General features: G+C 40.8%; 1 protein-coding gene across 1 annotated transcript in view; it reads left to right on the top strand.

Annotated features, from left to right (window-relative positions):
- Nucleotides 1-332: 332 nt before the first annotated feature.
- TRIM2 (tripartite motif containing 2) overlaps nucleotides 333-23,195 on the top strand; it is a 139,528-nt gene continuing 116,665 nt past the window's right edge. The window contains exons 1-2 of the mRNA XM_079305416.1: nucleotides 333-438; nucleotides 5,401-5,534. The gene's annotated coding sequence lies outside the window, so the exon portion shown is untranslated. The remainder of the gene's footprint in view (nucleotides 439-5,400; nucleotides 5,535-23,195) is intronic.

The raw sequence follows: 23,195 nt of genomic DNA, 5'->3' as shown, positions 1-23,195 counted from the left end.
TACATGGACAGTCTTGAGGTGACAATCAGATTCAAAGCTGCCCTTTGGGGAAAAAAGTAAGGTTTGTCCCTAGGACATAATGTATACACAGCTGGTTCAAAAAGCCATCCTGGGATGGCTGGTTGTGGAATCAGTTCAGAAGTGTCATCAGTATCTTTGCCCTGTCTTGCATTGTGCTACGGCTTCCAAGCACTGAGCAACAACAAATGTGAAAGACTTCAGGGAGCTAGTGAAATTCAGCAAAGTCTATTAAAAAATGGAGGAACAAAAGTCTTTGGTAAGGCAATTAATTAGATGAACAACTAGCCATGTTTCTTTCATTCTCCTTCTAGATGGGGAACAAAGAGATGACATAGACTTTTATTCCAGAAAAAGTCACTGTCTCATGAGAGAAACGAGGTCTTCCCAAACTTTGCTGGTGACAGAAAGCAAGGAAAGGTAATTGATGAGACATCATGTAGATGTTCACAGAGATTTAAGATTTATGTATGAAGACTGTTCAACCCCGAAGATGCAGTGTTTTCTGTAAGGAAGAAACTGACAGGTCCGTAAGAAACAACCTTTTCAATTTCTCTTCCTGTCAGTGTAATTCTTCAGACCTGAGAGTGAACTGCAAATCACACACCTGCAGTTCTTGGGTGGTACAGTACTCAGTGCAATGGACTAGGCTATTTTTTCCTATGTGATTTTTTTCGTTAGAAATAAAATGGCCAAGTCTATGGACTGATACAGAAAAATAAAGTCACCATGTACATGACGTACCATGTACATGTATAACAGAGTGCTGGAATAGAACATTTAAATATTTTGGTGTTGAGATATTACAGTGTTTGTGTGGGTTAATTTAATGTTTTGTGTCTATATGTTTGAGATTGGTGGCACTGCCAGGGCCTCTGGTACTGACCTAGAATAGTCAGCATGAAATATCAAATATTAGGCACCACAGCTGAGGGATATTTATGACTTTTCTCGTCTGAAGGTATTAAAGGCATCGAAGGAACAATTTGTGTATAATCTTCAAATAAAAGATAATACAAGAAAAGGCTATTTTACTTTCTATAAGCATGGGGGGAGGCAGGGGAGGGAAGAAGAGTGTAGTATTTTTAGGATATTGGAGAGAGACACCGCTGATACATTCTCAATGTTTTAAATTAGACAGGTGCTAAATATGTTCCAGCTAAGAAAAAAGATACTACTTTTCTCTGTACTGGAGAAGAAAGGTAAGCAAGTCTTTACATAAATTTTAATCAAATTTGTTAGGATGGATGTAGGTTTGACAGAAAAGTCTCACAGATATGTGATGTTATGCCATTATTTCAGTTTTTAATGACACATGACCATCTTGAGTCAATTTGTTATTTCTGTACTGCTTTTTAAGGTCACTTCTTAACCCAGGTAAGCAAATACATAAATTGTGTAGATGTTTTGACACCCAGACCAGCTTTCAAGATTCAAAATTATCAGAGGGTGGGCCCAAATCTGTCTGAAAAAATCTTTGAGATTAATTGTGAAGATGAAGCACAATATGATATTACACAGTACAAGCCAAAGCAAGGCAAGGAGGCAAGGTACAGAGGTAGGCAGGGCTCTGACATCAGCAGTGAAACTGCCCACAGTGCAAATGAGAGCACTTGCTGAGAAGGCACCAGTATGCAAATATTTTTCTTCTTGCACACAGTTCACAGCTTCTTACTCAAGTCTTCCCTAGAACATGAATTTAAAAGAAAAAAATGTGACCCAGTTTTAGGGGGATCTTAATATTTAGCTTTTTTAGATTGCTTGCAGGAAATGCTTCTATTCAGATCTTGTATAATGTCACATTGGCTGCAAACCTTGTGCAGCTGATGGCCTGAGGCCAACTACTCTACCTACTTTCAAGCCAGCAGTGGGTTTTTTGGATGTTAACACATGTATGTTCTATTAAATTTGAAGGCAGGAGATGAAGAACTAAAAATGTGTTAGAAGGTTCAGCAATGTTTTTTAACTGCTGCAGAAGTCATACAGGCAAAGAGCTCATTGTATGGATCTGGGTAAGGGCCTAGAGAAATTTTGGCTTTTCTTATAGGATGTATTCTACCCCTCACTCTTTCTATTTTAGTCTCTTATTTATTTTGTTCATTGACAGTTAACAAGTCTCACTTATTTTATAATATTGAATGCAGATTGTTTGAACCAAGACCTGCATATTTACTAGTTTTATGAGGTATCTGGTACATAAAGTAATTAATAATTAAACTGACAACTCAATTAGAGTTCTCCTGGCATGAAGACATAATGCAAATGTTAATAGTTTTTCTTTCAAAAGCAATGCTCTCTTAGAGCATCAGTGCAAAACATCATTCTCTATGTACTGTTACATTGCTGGGATAAATGCATATTCACAACTTTATACATTATTCAAACATACGTTGAGTTTTTGATGTTCCAGGAACTCTCTTCTTTGGTTTTAACCTCTGACTTTTCTGCAGGACATTATGTAGATTAGGTCAATATATTTTATTTCTTCGTGTGTTTCCATCCTGTTGTTTCATAATCCCTGATAGCAATGAGTTGATAAATCCTTCCCAGATGCTTATGCTTGGTTTCTGTCACTGTTATCACTTAGAGGGGCCAGTCCACAGATGTAAGAAAAATAATTGCTTTACACCATTCTCTAAGTTGGTTACACAGAGGTATTTTAGTCCCTATTTTAACATTTTGCTAAAGCCTATGATATATTTATCACACTACAAGTCATATAAACTATAGAGCATATACATAAATTGACAGATTATACTATAAAAAAGCAGTTAAAAGTAAGTATAAATCGTGCCATATCAAAATAGTTGCAATGTAAAAAGCTAATCTATGAATGCAAAAGCCAATACTATATTGTCATCTATAACAGAGGGAACTGGGAAGACTAGGGAAGAATTCTGAAAGTGAGATGTGAATTCAACTTAAAAGGCTCAGTGCTATTTGTGGTAAAAGACCTGGGTATGTGACAGCTGAGTATTGCACACCTGGCTCTTCAGGATGAAAATTTCTATCTCTAATGCTTGTTCTTGGGCCATTGTATAAACAGCAAGTTTTTCCCTGCATTGTAATATGCAAATGTTACAATAACCTATAGGATGGAAATTTACAGAAGGCTGTGCATGAATGATTTTTGTCTGAGCTGCTGGTTCAGTTTGAAAGACGGGTGTCTGCTAGAGAAGGCAAGAGCATCCCTTGAATTGGAGAATGTAAATCCCCTCCCTCTGAATTACTGTAATTTTGAAATTAAAGGACTCTCAGGCAAAGATATGGGGATATGAATAACCGTTTTTTAGTAGTATGTATAACAAGACACACAAAACACCAACTATGGAATTAATACCAAGCAGAATAGGAACCCAGTTCCATCCTCTCAGCCGCAGGCACGCTCCCTTTGGTGCAGTTCCCGTCACAGCCGGCAGGGAGAGCTGGTGGCTCCCGGCGGGCAGGGCAGGTGCGATGATTCCCCTGTGGCTGCAGGGGGCGCTGTGGCACGAGCTCGGGGAGCACGCGGGAATGGTGGCTGTGTCCAAGGCGGGAAGGGATGGAAAAGAGAGGCCTTGCTTCACCAACCCTGAGCAGTGTCAGTCCCGGTGCTCCAGCAGGACTCTTGGAAACACCAAGCTGAAATGGCAGGGTGACCCTGCAGGGCAGGGGTGCAGGGTCCAGCAGCAGTAGAAGAGGCAGCTCCTGGCTGGGTTATGACAATGGTAGTGGCAGCTGTCCTCATCCGAAGCTGACAGCGAGTGATAGCAACTGCCCCCACTCTCCTTTAACCTGCTTCTAATCTCGAGGTGTCTGTTCCTCAAAGAGAAACTCCCAAAACTAGAGGAGTTCTCCTTCCCCCATCTCAAGTACCCAACCATCAGTGCGTCTTAGCAACTCAATGGGAAAAATTCCACAGGTAGCAAGGAAAGAAAAACCCAACAACCAGCAGCTGCTAATGCAGCTCTTTCAGTGGGGTGACTGGTTGGATTGTAAGCCTTTTGAAACAAATAATGTTTTCTTGTGTAAGAGGCACCAGTGTCCTTTGAAGCACCATAGTCCTGTTGAAGAGTAACCTACAATGTGTAACCTACAACAAGGCAATTTGGCTTTTGTGAGAATGTCAGATATGGAATTAAGATTTGGTGGTGGAGGGGAAGAAGTAGAGGAAACAGCAATGGCTGCTTTTGTATATGTGACCTACTTTAGCTACTGATGACACGACAAACAAGAGAAAAAATGTATGAAGAATTGTCGGGAGATCAAAATTATGAGAGATGAGGCAACTGAGAGACCTTTTAAAATATGGTTTAATGTTTTATGACATCAGTCTCATAGAATGGTGAGACCTATGGTGTTACATTTAATGCCATAGTATCAGAAGCCACCTAATTATTAGTTACAATGCCTTATGTTGGTTTTGTAGCCAGTCACATACTTCTCCAAAACTTGTTAGCATCTTTTTACACCAATCATTCATTGTTTTGCTTTTCATGGTTTTGCTGCAATGTGTCATTTTTAAACCAATGATACAACACTTCACAAACCTACATTGATACAGCTTAGGCTAACTAACTTTATAACAGGTTTTATTGCTAAACTTTAAAATATTTTATTATCTTATTTAGCATATTGCTTTGCTTACATATCTCTGTTTCCTTAAAACATATTTCTACTTAAACTACAGATTTATGTTCTTGTTTTATGTCTGTTTCACTTCACTGTCCTAATTCTCCAAGCCTTCTCCAAGGTCCTAGGTCAAACGTATCCATCTCTATCTCTGAGCCTGTATGCACAAGGCCCTGAGAGCTCTCTGTGGTTACAATTACCACAAAGGAATATTTCTTCCTCTTTGTTTATAAAGGTATATAACATGCTAGATATATTTCTGCATGCTTTTAAAAAATTCTCTGCAGCACTCTCTCCTCTGTGAGCATATATGATTATGCACTAAGATGAAATTAATCCTTATTTTGAAATTCACAAGCTCAACATTTTCCACAGCTTTGCTTTAAGAAAGAGATTCAGATACTGTGTTTTCCACCAAAGGATGCCAGATTGTTGGCAGAATCTTTTTCCATTTGTTTCTGCAAATGAAACAGTTAATAAATCAATCATGCATTATTATTGGATTAGCAATCACACTCCCAAGTACTACTAGTTGTTCTCACTCTTTCTCCTGAAGATTACCTTTAAATCCTATCAAGGGACAAGATTCCTTTTGCCTTGCCTGGCATTAGCACCCTAGTGACCTAGAAGTCAATAGTCACCAAACTAGTTCTCTCTCATGGTAGAAGAACAGACTGCCTTAACCGGATCCACTGTTTCTCAAGAATTTTGTTTCTCCTGTCACTGCCTCCACTTCTAATTTTTCCTTTGTTTAATTTTTTTCCAACTCAGCCAATGTGAAGCTGAACAGAAGGAAGTTTGCCACAATGAATCACTCAAGAGTCTATTGTGGGGCCATACATAATGGGAGAGTTTTGCAAGGCTGAAGACTGCAGAGGAGCTGGAACCAAGAAAATGAGGAGAAAGTAGGTACTTAACAAATTCTTTCTTTCTGGTTAATTAAGCTTGCTTGGAAATGCTCACCAATGAAATGGCTTAACTCAGCAGTGACTCATTTTGTCTCATAAGCTACTTTATGGTCATTTTCATGGCATTTGTTTCATTATCACTGGGATTCATTTACAAAAGCACTGGAGTATTTTATATGCAAAAAAAAAAAAAAAAAAGATTACACTTGAGTTATGATGTGTTTCTTCTTTAAGGAGTCTTTGAAAATATTTTTAAGTAATTTTTTAAATCTTTGGGATTGAAACCTGAAATATATAGATATTAAAGTATTTTGAATAGTAGTGAATATTCTTAACAGTTTCATTATGTTTTACTGCATAGAGGATTCACATTAATATATCTGTAAAATACTTTTCTTAGAGCCTTGTAGGGTTTTTTGCTAACCTGTTACTAGAATGAAGGATGATCTGGAGATTTAAAATCTGAGTATGCAGACAAAGATAACAGGATATGTACTGAAAGGTATAAGCAGCGCTTAAACTCTGTCTTGAAGCCATGTTGCATCATTGTGCAAGTAACTTCTTCAAATGCCTCCCAGTAAATGCACAGCCACGATATATTTGCCACACTGCACTTTCTAATGTGATCAGCACAGTTATCTTCTGTGAATGGTTAGACAAAGGAATGTGCTAGTATTCATATCTGGGTTCACTGTGTCTGACTCTTAAGGTCTTAGATTGTTTCACTCAGAACTGTTAATTCCTCAATTCACCAAAATTTTAGTTTACAATGTTTATTTTCTAGAAACTGCAAACAAAAGTGGTGGACAAAGAAGTGTGGCTGGGGGTTAATGGGAGAAAGCAAAGGCCAATGCAACTGGACAAAAAAGAGCAGTTAAATGTTTAAGCATCAAATTGAAAAGTATGAGAAAGCTTTTCCAATCAGCTCAAGTAATTTTTTCTATGGGTAGGGAGAGCAATAATGTGAAAAACAAAGTCTGGAGGCACCCAGACTGAAAACAAACTTTGGTTTGTACCAAGAACTTCCTTAAATGAAGACCTAAATGGGCCAATATGCTACCCTTTAGTCCACCACCCTCACCTAATACTTATTCCTCTGTGGACAGTCTCAGCTCACAAAACTGCATTGAAAATTCAGGTTATGGACTCATCATTGTGCATTTTGCTGGCTTTCAAACCACCTCTTCCTTTCTTGCTTTTCAAACAATGTTTTTCTGGCTACTTAAAGCTCTGCTTCATTATATGTTCATTGACAGACTTGCTGCCTGTCTATGACTGTTGGGAGTTCCAGCACAGCAGACCATGCATGTGGTCACCACTGTTGTCATGTGTTATGGGATCCGTGGGTCGAAGATAGAGGCAACACACATCCCAGAGCTTCCATGCGTCAACATGTTCAGATCCTTATACAGGGGATTCAAAAGTCCCTGGTCCAGACAGCTGATTGGTCAGGCCTTAACACCACCCAGCTCCCTGACCAATGAGATGTCTGCAGCCCAGGGTGGAATGTTACTGGGTGAAGTCCTTGTTTGGGTTTGAATATAACCTACCATTGTCCACCCAGGGGCTGGCCCGTGGAACTGGGCTGAGTCACTTGTTTACAGCTGAATTAATAGTCCAGTACAAGCCAGCTTGTACTGTGACAACTGCTCCTTTTCCTTTGTTATCAAAATTTGCAAACTGCTGTCTGTTGTCCTACTTGCAAGGTGCCATTGCAGACAGGGTGACAGAAGACAGCATGGGTTTAATTTGCATGAGGTTCTAGCCATGTGTTCCATGTATCACTGGAGCTGCAGCATTCATGTCTAAGAGCTGTTAGGTGAGAACTACTAATATTACAATCTTTCAGGCTAGCATGTCACAGGCTATTTCCTTAGAAGTTACTGGTTACAACTTAACACTACAAACAATAAACAATTTCAATTAAAAACATACATATTTCTGCTACTTATGTCTTCTCCTTTCTTTGCTTTATCAACTATAATAAGAACAAAATACGCACTTTTGAACAAAATCAAGGTAAAACTTACAACTACCTATGTGCTTTATCACCCAGGGTCTCCCAAGGAGCTTTCTTTTCACAATGAGGACTCGAATGGTCTGTTCTGGCTTTCCCATTTATCTCAAAGGAAAGGGGTTTAGCTTCTGCAAGGCCAAATTAACTGGTCAAAATAACCTGCTGTTAGTTTTAGGATAGAAACACCTGGGGCTATGGTATATTTCCTTTACCAGCCAGGTTCAAGGCTTGATCAGGGACAGAAACTTGGTTGGGAAAGGTTTTCCCTATTATATTTTAAAAACAAACTTTTATTAACATTTATTAAAATAATTCCTTAACATAACTTTATAAACAAGAAAACACAACCTTTTAAACTGAAACTATAGCTTAACTCTATAAATGGAAATGTTCAACTTTAAAACTGTGGGAAAAAATTAACTTGACAGAAGAAACAATTTGTAAACAGGAAAAAAGAGTTTGGAAACGAAGTCCATATATGAGCTGTCATTTCAAGAGTTCCAGTTTTAAACTTTAGGACATTTTTGGCAAACTATTGTCCATATTTGTAACATTGGTGTGACACCTTCACAGTAACTGCAAGAGAATTAGCTAACGAAGATATGTTATATTAATCAATTTCAACTTTAGCACATGGAAATGTTGCAGTCTTCCTTGTTGAGAAAGGGGCTATTAAACTAGCCTAATCTTTTCTTCCATTTAGTATCAGCTTATTAGAGTCTGCAGGGCATGAGAACTTTTTCAAAGCAGCAGCAGGCAGAGTGGCTCTGGGGTTCTGCTGACATTGAATGGAGGGTGCACTTTACCAAGCAAAAGCCACCATGTCTGTGGGGTAGGAACTTGGCGCTGCCTTTGTCAGCATTGCCTTGATTGTTGTTCCTAAGTTCCTTGGTTTGCCCTTTTACTGCCCACATGACATGTAGGGGGCTGCTGACATCTCACCAGGCTCGCCGAGAGGGTGATCTATCCTTTGCCGCTGAGTGGCAGCTGTGCCATGTGGCCAGAGTGCCATTTTTTCAGGACGGCTTGATCACTACAGCCCCCAAGGCACCATGCCCCCACATGCCTCCCCCCACTGCTTTTGCTGCTGCTTTTCTCTTTCTGAGCTCCCTGTAGGGTTTTTTCCATGCCCTGGTCTTTGGTTTTGGTATAGGGGTGGATGCCCGGGGGCCCCCCTCCCTGGGGTAGCAGCTTTTTGCACGGCTGGGGCTGGCTCAGAGTGCCATGTGATCACAGGTGTCTTTATGATACGGTGGACTTGAAGCTGCTGTCATGGCACCACATCTTTGCAGATCTGCGCACTCCTCCCCCAATGCTGCACCTCTGCAGAAGGCATATGGGGAGGGGATAGGCTGCTGGAAAGCACTTCCCTGGCCTCTGCCAATGCTGCATGGCACAGGGCAGCATGAGTTCTCCTGTGTCACTGTTAGGGCTTTTCTCTAGGCTAATCGAATCAGGGCATAGACGATTATCTTTTAGTTCTCCTACAGCTACAACTTACAGTTGTTGACTGGAAACATAGAAAGGCTTGGAGGGGCTGCCATGGTGGCACAAACATTCCTCTCTGGTCTGTGAATGCAGAGCAGCAGTTCAGATTCAGCTGCGAATGCAATGAGACGTGGTGTTCTGCAGGAGGGCGATGGTTCTGGCTTTCTCTGATGGTATTCCTTGGTTTCCTTACTGGTATATATATAATCGAAGGGAAATTCCAGCTCTGGTAGGGGCGGTGAGCTTGGACAGCAGTGCTTCTTTTGGGTATTGTGTCTCCAGGAACTCCTGATGATGCATTTCCCAGACCCGCCCATGGAGTTTGGATTGGGGGTGGAGCTACACCCCTGGAGGTTGAGATGGGAGCAGAGCCGTGCTCTATGGAGGTTGGGTTGGGAGCGCAGTTTCTGGACTGAGCCAACCAGTTCCAGGCAGGGGCGGTCTGGGTGTTTCTATGGTGGCGAGGTGGGGGGGGCAGCTCTGGTGGTGAGAGGGCGGTTCTGGAAGCCTCATGGAGCTGCATCATGGTCACAGGCTGCCCAGCCAAAATGGTGGCATGCTCTGACCCAGGACAGCAGCTCCACACAGGCACGGGGTGTTCTGGCGCCGTACAGCAGTTCAGTGGGGGCGCATCCTCGCTGCTTGCTGTGATTCCAACTGCTGGGGCATTGCTGCATGGGGGGTTGTGGAAAACAGCTCACCAGGGAACAGTCCAGGCACACGGGGTGCAGTCAGGGTGGCGCAGCGGTGTGGGGCAGCTGTGTCGCCCGGGTGCCTCTTCTGCAGGCTTGGAAGGGCGCCCAACTCCCCCACGATCTACTCTGGCACTCAGTCCTCACCACGCGCCCTGGTATTTAACAGTCTCATCAAATCAAATGTAAATTTCCAAGGCTTTATAACTTTTATTGTGATTTCGTCACCTCTGGAAGCTGCTTGAATTATAAATTAGCCAGTTCGTGCCCAAGTATTCCAATCAAGAGCAGCTTTTTTAGTTGTGTCTAACCCATGGTTATTCACCCATCTTAGTAAAGCTAACAATGCCTCTTTATCATATTCTATTGCCCATTCTTCTGAAAGAAATAACTATACCTTCAAAACTGGAGATTTCTACACGGAGATCCATGCCCCCATGGCTCCAGTGGTTGTTTTCTTCTACTTTAAGGGAAATAATTCTGAATTTGAGCAGCTTTCCACTGCAAAGAAGCTCTCCTCTCTGCATAATTGCAGCTTTTTTGCTGCTGGATCAGGCTCTCCTCACCATGGTTTCTCCTTTTTTTCAGCTTTTTCACTGTAGGTCAGGGTCTCCTTGCCTTGTTTTTTTCTTTTCCACCTTTTCACTGTAGGGACAGGCTCAGCACGCCACTGTATTTTTATACAGCCCCATGGGCTGTTCTGTCTCTCCCTGGTTTACTCATGGGATGGTTGTCATCCTCACATGAGGTCACCATGTGTTACGGGATTTGTGGGTTGGAGACATAGACAGCACACACCCAGAGGTTCCATGCAAAACCAGCATGTTTTATTGTTCAGATTGTTATAGGTATTAAACGAATCAAACCCAATTAAAAGGTTAAATTGGCAAATTTTATTTTCGTGACCGAAAATACGATCCTGGAAAGCCACAACCGGAAAAAGCAACACCAAGCCCGGGTTCGGAGTTGGGTAAACACACGATGTTACCCAGCCTCTATGGCACTGGGTCCCCCTGGTGTTCACACCGCAGTCTTGGTTGGCCCCCTTTTTATACTGTTTTTCATAGCCTGGAGCGGGACAGTCCTTTGTTTCTTTCAAATTCAGCTCTGGTGTCCACACAAGACAAAGTCCTTCCTGCTCCTTGACGAGATTTTGTGTCCGTTTTGTATTGCTTTTAGGTGGTTGATTTCATCTTTACGGAACCGGAGTTGGGGAATGCAGTCCTGGGGGAGATGATGGGATTTTCGGGAAATGCTGCTCCCCTGTGAGTTTCCAGGCTTCCCCAGGAGATAGGTACTTATCGGTAACAGTCCGGCCTGTAGATATGTTAATTTACCTAGTTCTGAGGCAATCCCTGCCATTGCCTGTGGCTCGTTTATTTTTATTTTGCAGACTTATTTTATACAAAACGTGAATTACAATATCGTGTATATATATATATATATCACAAGATCCTTCTTATATAGGAGATTCAAAAGTCCCTGGTCCAGACAGCTGATTGGTCTGGCCTTAACACCGCCCAGCTCCCTGACCAATGAGATGTCTGCAGCCCAAGGTGGAATGTCACTGGCTGAAGTCCTTGTTTGGGTTTGAATATAACCCATCATTGTCCACCCAGGGGCTGGCCCATGGAACTGGGCTGAGTCACTTGTTTGTAGCTGAATTAATAGTCCAGTACAAGCCAGCTTGGACTGCAACAGTCATGCCAAACACAAAAATCTGATGCAGGACCCAGAGGGCTTACATGACGTTTCTCTAATGCTGGCTTGCTTTCTTGCAGACTCAGAACACTTACTTACTATGTGAAATTTTATTTGTTGTCTTTGGGTTCCAGCTTCTCCTCAAATGGGCTAATAAAATTTTGCTTGCTGTATAAAAAATGCGGAGGAGATGCAGTGCAAGTGCAGATATTACTATACAGCAGCTACCTGTGAAACAATGTGACAGTTTTAGATGAAACATGATTAAGAAAATATATAGGCCTTAAGATGATTTTCATTCCTTTAAAGCTATGAAACCCTGCAGTGTTCAGGACATACCACTACCTTACACTTTTCTTTTAAAAAGAAAGAAATTAGATGTGCAGTGTAAACATGTGCATCTAAACTTAATATGGTATGTAAACCTAGTGTGATGGAAGTAAAGGTCATCCAGAGATTAATAGACTCTAAGCTCCGTGGCCTCTAGGAAAATCTAAATTCAGTTCCTGCTTTGTTTTTTTAAAATTATGTTGAGCAAGGTGCTTTGTCAGTAAGGTCTCTCACGACCTAGGCTACCTCTTTACAGAGGAGGCATTGTAATGATGAATACATTAGGGATAGTGAGCTGCCTCAGTGCTGCTGTGATGGGAGCCATGTGAGTACCTACAGTAGTCACCTACTCTTCCCTGCAGCAGACCCTACCTTGGGGAAGGTGGCTTCATATCTGCATAGATGATAAGTAATATTTCAGCATTGTGAGTTGGTTCCCAGACTGGTATTCAGTGTGCAACAGGAAATCATGTGTCCACAAAGAAACAAATTTGAAATGCTGAGCCATATTGCCAAGCTGTAGAAAGATGCATCTTATGGTGTGTACTCCATTATTTTTTCTCATTGTCAATACAGCCTCAGGACACTGGAATCATGAGCCTCCTTTTTTCCAGACTAAACAACCCCAACTCCCTCAGCCACTCCTCATCGGACTTATTCTCTAGACCCTTCCCCAGCTCCCTTGTCCTTCTCTGGATGTGAAAAGTAATGAAAGTAAGATGCTTTCTGTTTGTTTGCTCTATTCTTGACAATGCAATGTGGATGCTGATAAGCCTACCATGGTTCTGGCCACACCTCTGCCCTGGAGGGAAGTCCCTTCAACGGGCTGTGATTAGCTTATCTCAACCCTCCTGGAGAGATGGCCCTTAGGTGGGCACATCCTCCCTTTATCATGGTGAGCTATCCCAAGGGCTTCAGCTATCCCACCATGCCTTAGTGCCCATGGTGATTCTTTTAACCCATTAGTCTTTCCCCCTTTGGTATCACCCTTGCTTTCCCCCATAAAAACAGCAGCCTCTGCCTGGATCACCAGGGAGCTGTTGTCCGTGGCCCCCTTCACAGAGCTGCTGGATAAGAAAGAAATCTGTGGAATTGCCATATGATGCTGGGATATCCTCGCAAGCAGAGCTGAAATCACTGCAGAGCTGATCACTTGCAGCCAGAGGCTATACACTTGCTGAGGTTACCCAGCAGCCAGGAGAACTTCCAGCCACTTAGAAGGCTGTTCATTGGGGGACCCTCTCTCTGGGAAGGTTGCAGCATTCTGGGTTGGGTCAATAGACCCCCCGAGCTGCCTACAATGCAAATTAAAGGCCAAGTAGAGTATTGGAAAAAGACGTGTTCAGGAAGCATGTGGAAGATGACATGTCCAATAGAGCATGCTGGAGCTCTCCAGATATGTGATATTACAGGGCTGAGCTAATGTGTAAGAAATTACACTGGCACTCTATAGTGGGATGGTTTTCTGCCTAATTATAAACAACTTTATCTGTAGGCACTCAGAGGCATCACTTTGGGTACTGAAACCACTATGCCAATATTCTGTTTGGGAAATAGAACTTTCTATGATGTTATGGTTTTTGTAATTCACCCAGGTTTTTTTTTTTTTATAGAGACTGTGGAGGTGACATGTTAATTATAATAACAAATACACAAATATTGAAAGCTGTTGTGCTTTTACCATATTGGATGCTCAGCACTGTGTCAGCATGGAACAAAATTTTACATATCTCAGACAGGTCTGTTCTGTTTCTTGTTTGAATGTTTTATTGCTTGAATAATTGTACACAAGCTCAGCATGATTTTTCCTAGCTGCTTTGTTTTGAGCTGAGGGAAAACACATGATAAAGTGAAGCGGTGCTCTTCATGTGTTCCTCTGAAAATGACCTGCGCTTTTTGAGCCCAGAGCACACTTGCTAAAAAACTGGCTGAAGACGAAGGTGAAGGACGGGTATTCAGATGGAAATCTGAGGGAAGGTTTATTGGGTCTCAAATGGAATCAAGGGACAAAGACAAACTTGGGCTGAGGGCACAGGGTTGAATATGGAAAAAAAGAGGCAGGTTTGAGGGTCAAAGTCCAATAGGGCCAGGGGAAAGCAGTGCCGAGGAGGGGCAGCCAACCAGGGGAACCAATAGGATTACAGGGGTGGAGCAATTCGGTAAATTAGGGCCAATAGAGATCAAGAGAGGGGAGAACGTTTTCCTAGTCTGAGGTTTCTCCTTTGCCCCGAGATCACCTCAGAGGGACATGAAGGTGGTTCAAACCCTGGTTTTCTCTGAAGCAGCCGAAGAGAGATTGCTGGAGACTGTTTTCTCTTGTTCCAAGGATTGTTTATTGTTTCTTATCTCAGGGACTTTTTGCTTGGCCAGCAGCAGTCTGCTCAGCCTGGCATCCATGGTGGAATCTGCCTGGTGAAGGCAGGGCTTATTCTATAAAGTCCAAATTACGTGCTACATGTTTACAACAATTTTCCAATACAATACAATCTTGTTAAATGGTCCAGCTCTGACCCCATCCAATCTAAAAGTGCCAACGTGTCACCCAATATGGATGACAGGGAGAAGAAGGAGGAAAAGGTGTCCACCCCCCAAATTCTCCAATTTGGCCACGTGTCCCTTATCATAAACGTTCCAAAAAACCTATTTACCTGCATTCTAAAAGTCTAATTTATATTTTACTAATTTTGGTTACCTGTTTCCGTTCTCTTTGTGCTGGCAACTTCCCCCAGGGGTTAGAATTCAGTGTCTGTGACACCAGGGTCTCACTCAGGAGTCTTTGAGACCCTTGCTAGGGGGGTTTTGAGACCCCCAAGGAGGCCAGGGATATGCCCTGGGCTCCCACAAACATTCTAGGAGAAATATAGATTAGGTGAATGGATGCTGAACCAGGGTGGAACAACTGTACAAACCAGTAGAACTTAAGATATTAACATGTGCCTGCAAAGGCCTATGGAAGGGAGGTACTTCTTACCCTAATCTTAGAGGGAGTTTCTCCTTGCCTGCCGCTGTCTCTCTAAGGCTGAGGCATTATAGCTCTAGTGGTAGGCCCCTGGGCCTCCACAATAAAGGACAAAAATCCTAGTTTGCAGCAGATCAGTCAAAGTAAATTTCATTTTAATTGGAAAATGTGGAGCCATTTAGTCTTATTTAGTCATGTTGCCTGCCAAATATGTGCCTTCTATCTCCAGTTGCTTCAGCACTAGTCTCTTTAATACTGTTTATGTGCATGTTTAGAAATTGAGAAGTTTGTGTTTGTCCTACTGTAGAGTTACTGAACTGCTTTTGTTTAGATTTGATACGTATCTTTTTAAAGACCAGCTGGAAATTACTACCTTGAAATGTGAGTTTCAAAGCTCACAACTGATACTGTAGAATTATCAGGAGATAAGAAGAGATGAAAGGAACTTTCAGTTTTGCATCTTAACTTTGATTATTAGTTGTCAACAAGGAGGACTCTATCCATAAGGACACTATGCTAGTATTCTGTGAGTAGCTTCCAGTGGCTTACTTGTCTTTTTTTTACTAGAAACTACCTTGCCTTCAGTTGTACTAGCAGGGCTGCCTTGAAACCTTTTGTGAAACATTCAATTTAAATATGAAATAAAACATGTTCACACTTCACTAGGGCCAACCCTTTTTGCAAATCTGTTTTGGAATGTAGTACCATGAGTTGCTGGATTGTGCAGGGCATGAACCTCTGCCATGGGCTGTGAGAAGCAGAGCTAGGAACCTGTGCCAGTTGATATTCTTCATTGTTAGAGGAACAACAACTGAAAATGCAGATTCTCTTTAGAATGAAAAGGATAGTATTGCCGTTTCTTCAGAGAGTCCTCTCGGTATTTTCTCCTATTACAATGAAGGAGATAGTTCCTTTCTTAGGTAATTCCAAGTTCCAGTTTTACTAGAAGTGTGTTCTGTGTGCCCTGATGTTGGGAGTTGAGTGTTTTTCTATTACTGTGTCAATTTAAAGAATTTTTCCCATTATCATGCCAATGGAGTCGGCGAGGTTACACCCAGGATCTTTGACTACTCTAGACAAAAGGGGTCAGTGGCAGCGGCTTCCGGAGGGCTTACTTGTGTTTCTGGGGGGAGGATTACTCATGTTTCCGGCGGGTGGAGCGGAGAGGAGGACGCTCCGTCTCCAGCCATGCAGCCAAACACAGGAGAGCCAGACCCTCTGCAATCACCTGCCTTTCATCTCCCCCATTCCAGCCTCCTGCCTCTGCGGACACAGCTGACCACCAGAACCCAAACGGTGAGCGAGGAGCTGCCCACTCCAGCCCGCTCCCACCTGAGACCGGCGTGGCCGCTGCTGCCCCCTCCCACCTACGCTCCCGCCGCATCTCTGCAGCTGTCGGGCTTTGTTCCAGCTGCAGGACCGGGACCGAGTGCAGAGACAGTGTGCCTGCAGCTAAAGAAAGGACTGGAACTGAGTTACCTGTTCTGTTTTGTTGGTAATTTTAACAACTGCTGTTGTTTCTGCTTGTACACTTAGATATATTAGTAAAAGAGTTGTTATTCCTACCCCCTAATCTCTGCCTCAGAGTCCTTGATTCACACAGTTTTAATACTTGGGGGGAGTGGAATTAAAGTCTCTATTTCAAAGGAAAACTTCTGCCTTTATCAGCAGACACCTGTCCTTGAAACCAAGACACCTGCATGTTTCGAAGGAGTTGAACAAATTTTACCTAAATTTGGAAGAGGATGCATAAATAGATGGTGTTTATTATATTAGTATTTGATTCAAAGACCGTTCAAATGTAGTAGAAGGTCACGACTGACTTAGTGAACACTGAGCCAGTAACTCCTGTTCAACATTACACTCACTGCAAGACGGTAATCAAGTGAATACAGGTGCTTTTGCAAAGGATACCAATCATCATATGGCTCAGCCTGATTTCTTATCCCAGGTCCCTCATCAGCATGATTGCTTTCATCTTTTTGCCTAGCTTTGCTATAGCCTGAAGCGTCACACAATCCCTCAACCCTATGCCCTTTGTTGCACACAAGTGTGTTGTTTGAGAGACTTCATGGAAGAGACATACTTCAGCTAGCATTGAAGTCTATATAAATAGGAATGTTTTGAGGTTCTTTTGTTGCTGTTCTTTTTGTTTTGTGTAGGAGGATGCTGTGTTTTGTTGATTTAAGATGTTTGAGGAATTTTAGAGACTTTTTAGATGTGCATTTGGTGTTTGAAAGCAGCTGGATTTTCTCTCTAAACTTGCTGAATGGAATTAATTCCACAAACCCTTTGTTGTCATTTTCCAGAATATACTGCCAACCCTGACTTTTTAGAATAATTGTAGCTTTCTTTCCTTATGCTGTCTGCCATCTTGTTTTCTAGGTATTTTTGATATAGAGTAAAAGCTTGAAAACACATGCATAAAGTTGGCATATTTCAAAAAGAAGTTCGAATTTTTAAAGAATAATGGGATGAGAAACAAAGGCATATAGAACACAGATCTGCTGGGCATTTCGGATCAAATATGGGTCATCTGTTTCATGCTGTAGCATGTAGAGAAATCTCAGAATTCACTTGTAACTGAGCCAGTAACTGAGCATGTGAAAATTGTTTCTGTGAAAACGAAAAATTATGAAATATTGCTGTCCATGCAATGAACACTGTTATTTTCTGGATCCATTTTTTATGCAGATTATTTTTATTTTGCTTGTATTGGTCTTTCCAACAGGAGTCTACTGCAGAGTTCCTAGTGAAATAGGAAGGAATCCTCATTTTGAGCACTTTTGAATGTCACCACAAGTATTTCTGCTGAGTTCTGTAAATGGAAAGTCCAAAATAGTTAGAATTCTAAGACCTCTCTAATCAAACATGTTACAGACTATATAGCTGTGATTCATGAACCCTACAACACATAACCTTGTAAAACTTTGTTTTTCCATTTGTCTGGATACTTATATTGTATTGAAAAATTCTTAGGAAAGAACGGTGATGATAAGCAAGCTAATTAATAATGCCCTTAAAGAGGCGATGCACAGGAAATTGTTTCCTGCTTTGCAGGCTTGTCATACACTGGAGTTAGGATTGATAATTACTCTTTCACAGGGAGAAGTTTCTCTTGTCATTACTGAGCAAGGAACAGGAACATTCAGTCTTGGAGAAAGTGCCAAATATTTTTGATACAGTTTGGTAATATACATGTATGTACACATCAGGTTCTTGCTCAGTGCTGCCTTGCCCAGATGGAGTTATATGTCATGAATCCTTGAAAAGGTTTGATTCATGGTCCTAACATTTTCCCTACAGGTCTCTTGCATACTGGGGTATCTTCAGCCAGTACTAATCAGTGGGGATGACATTTTCTCCATACTAACACTGGATTATCAGCAGGCAGAACATTTTAGAAAAAGGAAGTCCTCCTAACCTTTTCTTGACTCTGGATGATTAATAGTGATGTGGACAAGGCACCTTGAAAATGGCTCCAATACCCATGTCTTAATGATCATCCACGCCCATCAGAGCAGAATGTTGCATTTATTGACAGTTAACCTAAATCCCTCATATGATAAATTGAAGGATGATATGTTTACATAAGCCAAATGTAGATAGCAAGTTAGTAGCTGTACAAGTAAGCCAAAAGAAATAAAAGCAAATCTTTATATTCACCTTTATTTAAGCTCATCTTCAGCTAGCAAGCAGTCAGAATACTTTGGTGCTTTATGGCTGGGATCTAGTTCTTGGACAAAGTCCACTACTTTGGATTTAAATGTCACCAAGAAAACCCCTATATTTATGGGTTACATATATGTGGTAAGTGGCCAAACTTTTCTTGGAATTCTGTTCAGATTCAAGCATTATGCCTCTTTTCCTTAATGTTTTCCTGTAATTCATCACTTTCTTAGAGGTCAGTTTAAATATTCTTATACAGGACATGTAACAGTTCACCTTACTGTAGAAATGCTAATGTATTTCAGATGTTAGCTAGACAATACTCTCCTTTCTAGATGACATACAGGCTTGTTCCTTCACTGGACTATAAACAAATCATTATTCCATTGTGAGATGAGCATTCTTTCATCTGACTGATGATGCACAAACCTCAGTACATAGATTTTCACAAAGCCACATCCTTATACCAACAGCACTACCAGGTACAGGCATGTAAGAGAGATAAAAAGTTAAGTATGTTTCCAATTCTTGAGGCTCATCATGTCGATAACCAGCACTTGTGGTGAGACTGTGGATTTGAGATCGAGGGTTCCCAGGCCTTGAGAGATCCAGTGACAAGTTATTGTCTAAACCAGCAGATGAAAAGGATTTACTATAGTGATGAGCTTTTTTCTTTTTGTTAGGGAAACATTGTTATTAGTTACAGAAGAACTATTTTTCATGCTCTATTTATAAATACTCAGGATAAAAGTAGATTCTACATAAGTTAAGGATGTCATGGGGGAGGGAAGGAGTGCTTTCATTGCTGCTGTGGAGTAGGGAATATACAAGACAATTTTGGATAAAAGTTGATTTTGTTGAATTATTTAGCAGTGATGCATTCACTCCATCCAGCAGGAATAAACAGTGAATCTGTGTTCTGGTTTTCCAGTGTGAGGGAGCTAAGTACTGTAGTACTGTGGCATATGATCTTTTATAGAGGGTCTAGCTCAAAGGTCATAATGAAATGTCACTGTGAAGACCCTTCATCGCTATTTTGTAAAGGTCAATAATGTGTGAGAACTTGTGAGAAAAAGAGGTCTTTTAATTAGTACCTCTACTCTGCTCTTTATGACTTTATGTAATTCCAGCTACACACAAGGGACTTAATATTAGTGGAACTATGCTAGTGAGATAAGAAAATGAAGAACAAAGAAGAACCTATCTTGACTTTTTAGCCTATGTGCATGTATGTACTGTTTTTCAATTTCTTTGCGTATGTACATAAATTGATTGAAAGTAGCTTAAAAACATGGTTTAATTGATAGGGAAAAAAAAATTACCAAATACTTGGATTTTACCCATTAGTGTTTATTATGACCTTTTTGTTTGCAATGGAAAAAAAAAACCCCAAAAAGCCAAACTTTTTTACTTTCTCCTTTGCTCTTCTTCAGACCATAGCTCCTCTTCTTAAATATTATGTATGAAAGCCCAACTCCACAGAGACCTTTAGCCTCTGACTAAATGTGAACCTTTAGCCTCCCATTGACTTCACTGAAACCAAGAATTTCCCTGAACTGATAAAATGGTTAAGCACTACTAATGCCATAATGCACACCCAAAATATCAGTGGTTTCTTTTCAATGACTGGCAAAAATACTGTTGCTAGGTCACAGGGTATTAAACCAGTGTTTCTGTTGTCAGATGTCCAGCAGAACCACTGTTGATATGCAGAGGAATGTTACTTAGTACTCCACTCCCCAAAATGTTCTTAATGTCAAAAAGAGAGTGTACCTTTTAACATGTTACTTTGAATTTTAAATACGTTTGCTTATTTGCAGTGCTTTGGAATTTACCTTTTACATGAAATATATCTGCCCAAAAATGTCAATATTGTCTTTTAACTTTGTTTCAAAATACCACAATTTTGTGTATCAGCACTGAGTAGGATAACCAGCCTCTGAAGATCTGTTTTGAGCATCTCCAAAGTGTTTCTGATTTGTTTCAGAAGAACTTTGTCTAGGCATAGAAATGTAAGAATCCTTGGTTCTAAGACTTTCGACAAGGATAGTTAACTGATTCTGTATGAAACCTGCCTAGAAACTCCCTAGGTACATTTTCTCCTAGGTACATTTGCATAAGTGGTACTGTCTGTCACTTCTGAATTTATATAGATATAAACTGCTCAATGATAATCAAAGAGTCTGTATTTATTACCAGCTTCAGTCTACTGATCTGCCCAAGAAATGAGCACCATTGTAGTCATAGGCTGGAATTGCCAAAGGGAACATGAAGCAGTCATATGGGGCTCCTTCCAAACAATTTGCTAGGACGTGAAATAGACATAGATGCACCAGAGCTGACACATTTTAGAGTATTAATGTGCTTTTTTCTTGTGTATACAGGGATTGCCCAAAATTAGAGCCTTCTTAAGAATATGTCCAAACCATATTGCTTTTTGTAAAGGACTTTGCTCACACACTACACTGTTCATCAAATGTCTCCACATTTAAGTGGATCTATATGTTTCATTCACTGAATTAAAGATTACTTCCTGCAGGGACTTAATATAGAAGGGAGGCATCCTAAAGGTGTAGTTCTCCTTACAGTCAAAAGATGGTAGTACAATTTCTATTCCAAATGGTCCATCAACCCAGAGCAATAGCCATTCATTCATTCTTTGCACTTAAAGGGATATGGCAAGAAAAGAAAGGTAGGGCTCTGAAGATGAGATCCCAGGAGCCAGTTGTTTGTCAGGCATTCATTATGACCAGGACCTTCTCTGATAGTCAGTAATTCCGAATTTGGCCAAGATGACCAGGTTTAGTTGACTTTAGCCCAGCCATCAAGCCACCTGCTGCCAGAATGGATATCTGTACTGAAGGTGTTATTAAAAGGCTTAGGGGATTGACAGAGCATGACATGAAAGTGTCCTTCTCATCATCTCTGATGTTTTCATAAAGTCTCCAAAAGCAACAACTGATGTAATTAAAACAGCAAGTTTAATTAGACCTAACTACTGATTAGTTCAATGTTAATCTCTAAGTATTTCATACTGAGGTTCATAGCAAGAAAATGGCGTTTCTATGGAAAATAGTACTAGAGTTTCCTTAATTTAAAAAGGAGAGAAATTGCCACTAACTGCTCAAAACAGAGATTTAAGACAGGCTGTTCCCTGACAAATGTGTGCCCTTCCCAGCACATTTTATTTTCTAAGAATACAAAGCAAATAAGATGCTTATGCTCAATAAAATGAACTTTTTTTTTTCACTAATCAACAATGGGATTTCAATCTCATTTTGTCTGTAATCAATCCTGTTAGACCAGCTGTTTGCTTGGGCATACTGCTGATTGTAGCAGAATCTGGCAAACTAATTTTACACAGAGGATACATGATGTTCTTCAGCAAAGTAGGATCGGTAAGGATCTAATATTCCTACCACACAGGTATTTAGATTCATATGGTACTACTACTGAGCTGAGAAAGCAGAAACATGTCTGTGTGCAGCATATGCAAAGACTGTAATGGAAAGTTTATATCCTTGAGTAATAGAATAAGTATTTCCATATACACTGAAATGCTGCTGTGAATCTGCCTAGAAGTAAAATTAATAATTGGAGACAAGTACTCAAATATAAATACATGTGCTCTGCTTTTTGATGTGTAATACCTGCTTTAGGAATTACAATTCTGCCAGTGCCCGTAAAAATTGTGCTTGATCCTAACAAGTTAAGCTCAGACCACCAGTATTAGGCACTCTATGGAGTCAGTGAAGGGCCTTCAGGCTCAACATAGAAGTAGCCAAAAGAAAACAGGGAGTACAGGAGTTTTCAAAATTTTATTGCTTCCAGGAACAAAGGTGCAGTTGAAAGCCACACATTACATTTTTCTACCAAGGACTCCCTTATGGATGTCATCCACTGCAGCAGAGCTGTATTTGGAGAAGGCAAAACAAATAGTGGTATTTTTCAATTATCTGGCTTCAGATTGAAGTATACAATGAGAGCTACTGCTGCAAATAAAGCTTGGCAGATCAAGGCAGAATCCCATCTATGAAGTGGCTATGAGAGCGTTATGCTGCAAAACCAGTCTGATTTCAGACTCGCCCTGGAAATAGGAGGGAGTTTGTGACTTTTAAAAGTTGAAATTTTAGTTTCAGGCACTGGGGTTATCTGAGATGCATCTAAATAGTTCTCTCAATTCTCTGTATTATCTCTAGAAAATTATTGTAGGTGCAGACTTGCATTTTTGGTTCCTTCCCACCAAGCTGGAGCCCATTCACCTCTAGAAATCAAGGAACTCTTTGTGCATGGAAAAAGACTTCTGCAAAACCTGAAAGAGATAAAAAATACTGCTAACATACATTCTTGCAGCTCTTTCCTCCCTCTTGCAATGATCTTTGCCTTAATTCACAGTAGCTTCTAATGTATTCTAGTTACCTCTAGGAATTTTTTTTTTAGGCATGGCATAGTGTGTGGTTCCTAAATTGTAAGTAATCCACTGAAGTAGCTAATTCTGACTGGACTGCTGGAAAAGATTGCTGATGAGTGTTTTTAATGAGTACTTTTATGACTTCCATTACCCTTGGAACCCCCTACATGCCCAGAAAGTTGCTTAATTCACTCTAAATTGGAGGTAAAGCCATAAAGAACTCTAACTTTTTATGTGTCAGTCATGCTGGAATATAATTGTCTTGGTAGACAGTTTTGTTTTGTGTGTTGTGTTTCCTTGCATTTAGCAATTATAAAGACATTCCAAGTAAGCAGTGCTGTAGGAAGTTCCCTCAGGATGTTCCTGGAGTCTGGAGACATCCTTTCAAATG

The sequence above is a fragment of the Erithacus rubecula genome (genome assembly GCF_903797595.1).
Source record: "Erithacus rubecula genome assembly, chromosome: 5".
NCBI lineage: Eukaryota > Metazoa > Chordata > Aves > Passeriformes > Muscicapidae > Erithacus > Erithacus rubecula.
This window is presented reverse-complemented; position numbering and strand designations above follow the sequence as displayed.